Source organism: Dipodomys merriami, unplaced genomic scaffold (assembly GCF_024711535.1).
Source record: "Dipodomys merriami isolate MVZ:Mamm:240054 unplaced genomic scaffold, mDipMer1.0.p SCAF_136, whole genome shotgun sequence".
In the NCBI taxonomy this organism is placed as follows: domain Eukaryota; kingdom Metazoa; phylum Chordata; class Mammalia; order Rodentia; family Heteromyidae; genus Dipodomys; species Dipodomys merriami.
Window position 1 is genome coordinate 2,821,246 of NW_027202671.1, and position 9,730 is coordinate 2,830,975.

Below are 9,730 nucleotides of genomic sequence, written 5' to 3' on the forward strand. Positions count from 1 at the left end.
TCAGTAATACCTGTGGGAGATGTGAAGAATGTATCAGAGGTTGCAATTTTGGGGATTATTCTGTAACAGACAGGCCATTTCATAATGGAATGTGACCAGGGACAGAATGAAGTGGATCTGGAAGAGATCAAAATGGCATCCTACCCACAGACCCTTGATAGGTGCTGTTCTTCAGCATCCAGAGACAATCATGTTTTCTGCATTTGAAGCTGATCTATTCAAATAAGACTGAAGATTCTTGGGGACAGTGGGCCATTTACTGAATTGCTGAAGTAAGACAGAACTGCAACTGTGCTCAGCCCTGTCCAGGCTCTGCTTATTTGCATATACCCAAAGCACAGTCCACTGATTTGAGGATTTCTTCACAGCCCAGTCATATTCTATGCTGGAGTTATTCTCCGGCACATATCATGAACAGAGTTTCTCTGCTCAGATCCGGGGGCTCCTGTAGCTCTGGCTTTCAGGTAACAAGGACAGTACTGGAAATTTGTTAAGCACAGTTTGGTGAATTCAATCTGGCATTCTATGGAAGTTCTCATACAACACGCTTATCAGTAAGGGTATTTATTTCCAGGTTTCCTCTGTCAGGTGCCAGATGTGACATCCAGATAACCCAGTATCTGTCCTCCCTTCTAATCTCCAGGAAAGAGAGAGAGTCACCATCTCTTGCCATACCATTCAAGCATTAGCAGCAGTTTATCCTTGAATCATTAGAAGCCAGGAAAGCTCCTAAGTTCCTGATCTACCTTACAGTCAGTTTAGAATCAGCTGCCCAGTTTAGGGTAAGTTACAATGGATCTAGGACAGAGTTCATTCTCACCCTCATCAGCCTGCCTATTACTGTCAACAAGGTTACAATACTCCTCCCACAGTGATACAAGTCATAACCTAAAACTCCCATGGAAGCAGAAGTGAGAGTCTGGGCTGCCCCAGCTGCTCCTGTTTACCTGCTCAGAGTATTTCCTAGAAGCAGCCAGGCTGTGAAGGTCACTGCAAGGCTTGGGTACAAGGGCCAGAAAGGCTTTTCTGCATCCTAACCCACCCCTTTTTTCTCAGTTCCAGATGCATAGACATGATCCTGTCTACTGGTATCTTTCAAAATTGAGGTTTTCACACATGAAATTCAAGTGCTCTAAAATCAGTTTGTATTCATACAGCAAAATGGGAGCCTGCAAATAAACAGGATTGTTCCAATGCAGTCAATTGAAGTCTATGTTCTAGACATTATTTTAAAATTGGATATAGGGAACATGGGTTTGTCTGAAGCTACTTCAGAACCCAGGGCTCCTTTGAAAGTGCAGCATGGTTGACTCTGAGCTGTTCAGACATGTTCTGGAAGAGATACATATCCTCGATTAGTGCTGATCTTCAGCATCCAGAGAGAAGCCTGTTGTCTGCTGACAGATCTGCACTCCTCTTATACAACTGAGATCTTTGGAGTTGACCTCTAGTGGAGACAACAGAAAGTTCTGTATGGCCTCTAATGTTGAAAATATAAAATTTGGTAGACAGGATGTAGCTCAACTGGGAATGGATATTCTTTAAAGTGCTATTCTTTGCCAGGCACTAGTGACTCATAACTATAATTCTATCTATATAGGTGGTGGCAGAGTTGTGGGGTTCATAGTTTGAAGCCAACTAAGCAGGAAAGTCTGTGAAAATTTGATCTCCAATTAAACCCCAAAATCTGGAAATAGAGCTTTGTCTCAAGTCCTTAAGCACTAGTCTTGAATAAAAAAGCTGAAGAACACTGCCCAGGCTCTAAGGTCAAGCCCCAAGACTGGCCTAAAAAATAATAAGTACAATCAAATTTAAAAATACAATTTTATTTTGACATCTGGGACCAAAGTAGATAAACTTCATCAAGTTATATCATAAACTCAATGTGAGGGATTATATTAAACAGGTGAAAATGATCTAATGAGCAAAATATTCACTAACGGTAAGCAAATACCAAAAAATTATACATTCCTCCATAGATAAATCCTTCAGTACTTATTACTGACCAGAAGTGATTGACATCATCTGGATTACTCTCAGCATGATCAAAATGGGAAATGAAGTCTTTACTTTACTCCTGTGATTATTTACACAAAATTCCAAATCTCTGCTTTTAAGGTTATTTACTTTGGCCAAAGTGACCATGATATTGAGGAATTTAGGATTAAGATTTTAGAAATTTAGGAATCTCTCTCAATTTCTGAACTTTTCTATACACAAAAGAGCAGTTTTTAAAAATAGGTTTTTATTTCCTTTAGGTTGTTGTACAAAGGAGTTGCCATTCAACAAAACAGTTTATGCATACAATACCTCTTCAATGTCATCCCTTTTAAAATTCTCACTCCTCTCATACCACCCTTTCCTTCATGTTTGTTAGCAATTTTTTTTTTTGGCCGGTCATGGTGCCTGAAATCTGGGTCTGGGCGCTTTCTCTTTGGTCTTCAGCTCAAGGGGAACACTCTCCCACTTGAGCCACAGTGCCACTCCCGGCTTTTTCTGCTTATGTGGTGCTGAGAAATCGAACACAGGGCCTCATGCATGTAAGACAAGTACTTTACCACTGAGCCACCTTCCTAGCATATGTTTGTTAATTTTAATTTATGTTTTGATATTTTTGCCTTTACAACAATGCGATTCATGCATACAATGCATCTTGAGATATGTAAGCCCTCTTTCGACCTACCCTTTCCCTTACTTTTCTCAGTTCTCTGGCATATGTAGTGCATTCTTACCTGCATTATACTCATTTCCTCTATTTATTATTCTACCTCTTTCCTCCTGATCTAAAACCCTCTTGCAAGTACATTTCCTAGCACTGATTTTTTTACACTTTGCCATGATCTCAGAAAATCAGTTTTAATATATTTCAAAATATTTCTAACAGTTTCATAATTTTGTCTAACAAAGTAGAAATAAAATTAGTAGAATTAATCATTAACATTCTTTGGGTAATTGTGTGTGTGTATGTGTGTGTGTGTGTGTGTGTGTGTGTGTGTGTGTGTGTGTGTGTGTGTGTGTGTATGTGTGTTTGTGCATTCTAGTGATGGTACTTGAACTCAAGACCTGGACACAGTCCCTGCATTTTGTGTTCAAAACTAATGTACTACCACTTGAGCCACAGCTCCATAACTAGCATTTTTGTTGATTAATTGGAGATAAAAATCTCATGGACTTTCTTGCCTGGGCTAGCTTTGAGCTATGATCCTCAGATCTCAGTCACCCAAGAGATTAAGAATTAGGATTTCGAGATAGAATAAATAGACAAACAATTCTAGACAAAAAAGGAATACAGATATAATCTCAATCCTAAGATTCAAGCTGTAGTATGAGATATACAAAAAAAATCTTGCTACTGGCACAAAAATAATCCCAAAGATGAATAGAACAGATTAGAAGACCTAGAAATAAAACTATATATTTGATATGGTTTGATTTAAAGTCAAAGTATACAGTGGGAAAATAATAGCTTCTTCAATAATTGATTTTGAGAAAACTGAGCATCCATATGCAGGAAACTAAAAATCGATCCTTGTTTGTCACCATGTACAAATATCAACTCATAGAGGATCAAAGACCTCAACATTAGACCTGAAACTTTGAAACTAGTACAGAGAAAGTAGGAGAAATACTAGAAGTCATTGACATAGGCAGAAAGTGTTAGGATAGAGTTCGAAAGCCATGCCAGATCGGAGAGAAACTTGACAAATGGGATTGCATCAGACTAAAAAGTTTCTGCACAACAAAGGACATTGTTACTAAACTAAACTAGAAAGATAGCTAACAGACTATGAGAAGATCTTTACCAGCAATACATCAGACAAAGCCTAATATCCAAACTATACAATGAACTTAAGAAACTACTCCCACCCAAAACTAATAAATCAGTTAGTTAATGGGCAAAGTGCTGAGTATAGATGACATAGAAGATGAGGTAAGAATGGCAAAGGAAAACATAAGGAAATGATCTTCATACCTGTCCATAGAGGATATGAAAAATAAGACCAACTCATAGATTCCATCTCACTCCAGTAAGATTGGCCAACATTGTGAATTCAAATAACAAATGTTGGCAGGGATGTAGAGGAAAAGGAATCGTATTACAATATTGGTGTGAATATAAACTGACTCTGGAACATTCTGGAGGTTCCTCACAAAATGAAACATAGATCTTCCTTGAAACCCAGCCATACCACTACTACGCATCTACCATGAACCTCACAAGTCAGGACACCATATACACACTTGCACATCCATGTTCATTGCCACACTATTCAAAATAGCCAAGTTGTGGAAAGAGCCGAGATGCCCTACAATAGATGAACAGTAAAATATGTGGTACTATTCACAAAGGTATTGTACATAATCATTAGAAAACATAAAATTATGTCATTTGCCTGGAAATGGATGGACCTAGGACAAATCCTGTTGTGTGGTATGCCAAGCTCAGATAGAAAAGTTGTGCATGTGTCTGGGAAGGTGTCTCAGTGGTAGAGCGCTTGCCTTGCATGCCTGAGGCCTTGGGTTTGATTCCTCAGCACCACATAATCAAAAATGAAAAAAGCCGTAAATGGCGCTGTGGCTCAAGTGGTAGAGCACTAGCCTTGAGCTGAAGAGCTGAGGGACAGCAGCCAGGCCCATGGTTCAGGCCTCACGACTGGACCAAAAAAAAAAAAAAAAAAAAAAAGAAAAGTTGTGCATTATTTCTTTCATGTGAGGAGTCTATATCTAAAATATAGGTCTCTAGGCATGTACACAAAGTGAGACTAAAGGAGTATATTCTTAAAAGAGGAAAAAAAAGACACAATGCCTGTGTATTTATTTTTAACTTTAAACATACATTTTTTACTGTAAAAATACTGTACAGAGAGATTACAATTACATGAGCAAGGTAATGAGCTCGTTTCCTATACAACATTGTTACCCCCTTATTTTATTTTAGCCTAACATTCATTTCCTCCCCACCTCCCCAACTCCTTCTAACCACCCCTGGAGCAAATTTGTAAAGTTCAGTTTCAACATAGTGTCTTATACATCTCCTTGTTACAATGGGTCATACTGTATCCATATTTCTGACCATACAAAATAACATTAAAAAAAGGAACTCAAAAAAGGAAATAAGACTTATTTTCTTTATTACTGTGTTTGTTTTCTTGTCTTATTTGTTAGCTCATATGTCTTGGGAGGGTTAGGAGAGTCACAAAAATGTAAACACAAAAGGTGTACAAATGCAGCAATGGTACTCATGGACACTATGTTGAAAATGAACCATAAAAATTGTAGATGTGCTTTTATGGAGAAAGTTTTGGAGGAAGTAGGAACTCATGGAACATTACTCAATATAACAAAGGCTATATAGAACAAACCTACAGTCAGCATTATAGTAAATGGTGAAAAGTTAAAATTATTTCCTCCAAAGGTTATGACAAGGCAGTCTGCTCTCTCCACTCCTCTTCATAATAGAGGATTGGGAGTATTAACATTGTGATAATGGCAATAGTGCCAAGATCTATCTAAAATTCAATGCAATACCCATCAAAATCCCAACAACATTTTTCAATCAACAAGAAGAAGCAATCCAAAAATTCATGTGGAATAATAGAATACCTGAATAGTTAAAGCAATTCTTATCAGGAAGAACACTGCTGGAGGAATAGAAATACCAAACTTCAAACTCTATTATAAAGTTATACTTACAAAAAAATAGCTTGGTACTGGCATATAAATAGGCTTGTAGAACAATGGAATAGAATTGAAGACCTAGAAAGGAACTCACAGACCCATGGCCACCTAATCTTGAGTAAGGTAGCCAAAAAAAAAGGTTGAAGAAATGACAATCTCTTCAATAAATGGTGCAGTCAGAATTGACTATGCATGTGTAGAAACATGAAAACTGAATTTAAATCCTTATAGATCACCCTGAACCAGAATCCACTCCAAATGGATCAAAGACCTTGAGTTTTAAACCCCAGTACTACCAATTTTACCAGCTTCACGGTATATTTGCATGAATTTCTTGCCACTTCACCTTTAGCAATGTTTGGTTACAGTCCTATTTTCTCAAAGTTTCACATGTCTTCCAATCTTCAGCTTACTTTACAAGACCTTCTTCTGACCTTTGATCCTACATACTCAAATTTTTCAGCCTATGGTCTCCTCTGCACATTGTCAAAATTTGTCTTAAGAAAGGGAGAATTTCATCCTGCTCTCCTCTACCTCTTGTTCCTAATCCTCCTTCTCACTTTCTCCCTCCTCCTTCTCTCAAGGACAATATTTTGAGGAAGTTAAATTGGAAAGTTCTTTTAAAATTACATGATTGTATTATTTTTGTTAGTTGTGTGTCTTGAACCCTTGGCCTGGGCACTGTCCCTATGCTCTTCAGCTCAAGGCAAGCACTCTACCACTTTCTTTTTGCTGGTTGATTGGAGATAAGGGTCTCCTGGACTTTCCTGCTTGTGCTGGCTTTGAACTGTGATCCTCAAATCTCAGCAACCTAATTAGCTTAGATTACAGACCTGAACCACCTGCGCCCAGATCCATGATTGTATCTTTTACTGCTGTTCTTGGAAGTGGGTCTTGAACTCAGGGACTGTGTGTTGTCCCTCAGCTAGTACTCTACCAGTTGAGCAACAGCTCCACTTCTATTAACTTGAATATAATAGGTTTATCTGTAAAATTTACAATCCTAACATGATTAGAATCAAGATAATATGAGTGTATTAGTTAAAATACTTCTAAAAGTCAACATCTGTTCATGATATTAGTGTCTATGGAAGAAAGAAATAATGAAAAAATACCAAAGTGGTTTGAAGCATATGTAAAAAATCAATAAGTATCATAAGAAGTGGTGAAATATTTTAACATTTTCCCCATCAGATTGTTTTAACTGTTGAAATATTTACTATCATATCCTCACATACAAAATTATACAGGATGGTCTCCTCCAAATGCTAGAAAAATTATAGAAATTATACAAAATTATAGAATAATATCTCTTTTAGAGTAAAGGAGACAGAGCTACTCAAATGTATTTCCATAGTCACTTAGGTGGAATATTTCTGACAGTTTGGGGAAACTGACCATTGTTGACAGTCAGCTATCTCAATACATCATTATGATCATTATGATTGTGTGTGGAAGCTCAATTCCCTGTTCCTTCCCTTCTTTCCTAAAGAGTTCATCATTAGGTCATCCTTTGATGAGATTTGGTGAACTGGAGAGACTTGTATAATTCTTGACATAAGCAGGCTGCCATGTGATCAGAAGTGAGGCCTGGAGAATTCCCCTGGAGAAGCAGTTGGGTCAGGTGAGAGCATCAGCTGCTCACCCTTGCTTTTTCCACAGGGTGGAGAATCACAGGATTATGTGCTCAAAACCCTAGGACAGCCTCACTGAACACTCCTCCTTCCAACTTCTCGGATGAACTAGGAGTTAATAACCTAATGATTAGACTCATTACCTGTACTAAAACAATTCCTTCCTAGAGATTGTTGTCTGGCTTCTGTACTGTGTGAAGCAGAAAGGATGACTTTATATGAGAATAGACGTGGCCATGTTTGTGCATCTGGGACAGAGGAGGAGAAAAGGGCCAAAGATTCAGAGGAGCCTTCACATTTCAATGAAAAACCTCGAAAGTGGTCATAGGTGTGCGACATCTGAGAAGCTCTATCAGCAGATGGAGGCACCAAGGATCAGCAGCTGGGCAGCCCAGCCTCTTACTTCTGCTTCCCTGGCAGGATTTTGTTATGGCTTATATCACTGTGGGAGGTAAACTATTATGCTGTAGACAGTAATAAGTGGCAAAATCCTCAGGCTGCAGGCTGCTGATGGTGAGAGTGAACTCTGTCCCAGATTGACTCCCACTGAACCTTGATGGAATTCCAGAGGCTAAATTCTTGCATTATACATCAGAAGCTTTGGAGCATTCCCTGGTTTCTGCTGATACCAGTTTAAATATTGGTTAATGCCCTGACTGGCCCGGCAAGTGATGGAGACTCTGTCTCCTGGAGATGCAGACAGGAAGGATGGAGACTGGGTCATCTGGATGTCACATCTGAAACCTGCCATTGGAAACATAAATACAAATATCCACACTGTTAGGCATGTTATAGGAGACCTTCCCTGAAGACCCAGGCATCAGTGAACACACAGGATGGGAGGAGTGCTGTCCTTCCTTACCTGGGAGCCAGAGCAGCAGGAGCCCCAGAAGCTGAGCAGGGGTCCTCATGTCCATGCTGTGTGCTGACTGAGATTGATTGCTGCACAGGGTGTGAGCAGCCTATTATGAAGTCATTGGGGCAGTAGGCTGTGCTCTGAGCATATGCAAATCAGCAAAGCTGGGTAAAGCTGGGAACAGCTATAGGACCAGCCCAACTCAAAAAATCCTCATATTTCCTCTGTGCCACATATCTTAGTTTAGCACAGAGAGTGTTTTTCACCCATACAGCAGAAGCTGTGGTGAGTCTACTGTCCTTTGTATAGATCTCTTGGTGCATTCAAGGATGATGACCATTTCACTTGAGTTTTTCATTCTTTGTGTCATGACAGTTGAAAGAGAGAAGAGTAAAACAATAATTTCGTGCTTTATATTTAGAACATGCAGAGAAGTGAATATATAGAAAGAAAAAAAATTGTGGATTTTTTTAACTTGTTTAATATCTCTATGAATTTAAAATCTCATTCACATACCAAGATATATATAAGATCTTAAATTTTCAAGCAAATCATACTTCAGGCTCTTCTAAAACACACATATACACAAAGTAAAATGTGATTCATTCCAAGAAAAGGTATAAAGGCTGAGTCCATATCTTCCATATTGACTTAAATGCATAAAGGAAAATTTTGCTACATAGGAAAAATTTCAAACACCCTAGTGCTCATGTATCTCTTTCTTGTTACATGTGTCTAATTTTCTGCAACTATCAAGAGTATGGAGAGGCTCACCTATACTTCTTACACCCAGCTGGTCAGGACAGGGCAACTTCAAGGGTGAGGAAAAGATAGATGTTTTAAAGATTTAAAACATTGTGACACATTTTAAATATGGCTTTGTTTTACAATTGATCTAGTTGTGAGGGTGGGAGGCACAGATATCTGGGTGAAATTCCTGAAGTGGTTGGGATAGAATATAGACCTTCTGGATGACAATGAAAGCTGATTTGTAATGATTTCAATGAGACTGCTAAATTTGGCAATTTGGGAAATGAGCGATATCAATTTAATGCTAATGACATTCACTTATTGTAATTTGGAATCAAGTTGAAGACAGGACTAAAACCAATGCCACAGTGCCTCAGTCATACTGTGCTTATATTCTGATCCCCTGGGAAGAGAAAAACTTCAGATCTAAGAGGGTTTGAAATCTACCTGACCTTTGTGACCATTAAATGTATTTTCAACTGCTATTCAGCCTTACTTGCCTTGCTTCTGGTGTTTATAGGAACTTGTTTCTGACCCTGATGTGTCTCTGAATAACATCTTAAGGGCAAAATAAATTGTGAAGGGCTTTCCAGAGAAAGCCTTGGAATCCTAATGGTGTTTGTAAACATCTCTGGGCTGTATAATGCATAACCAAATGATAGTTACAGCGGTCTCAGTTCTATCTGGTTTCAACTTAAATCGATTTATAACCTCTGGGCTTCAGGGTTGTGTCTGGGTGGTAGTCAATGAGGAAGGGGACATCTTGTAACCCTTCCCAAATAAAAATAATCCTTGATTTTATGATTCAGTG

At 38.5% G+C, this 9,730-nt stretch overlaps 1 pseudogene; it reads right to left on the reverse strand.

Moving 5' to 3' along the window:
- Positions 1–7,725: 7,725 nt before the first annotated feature.
- On the reverse strand, positions 7,726–8,248 carry LOC138825242 (immunoglobulin kappa variable 1-9-like; annotated as a pseudogene).
- Positions 8,249–9,730: the final 1,482 nt, after the last annotated feature.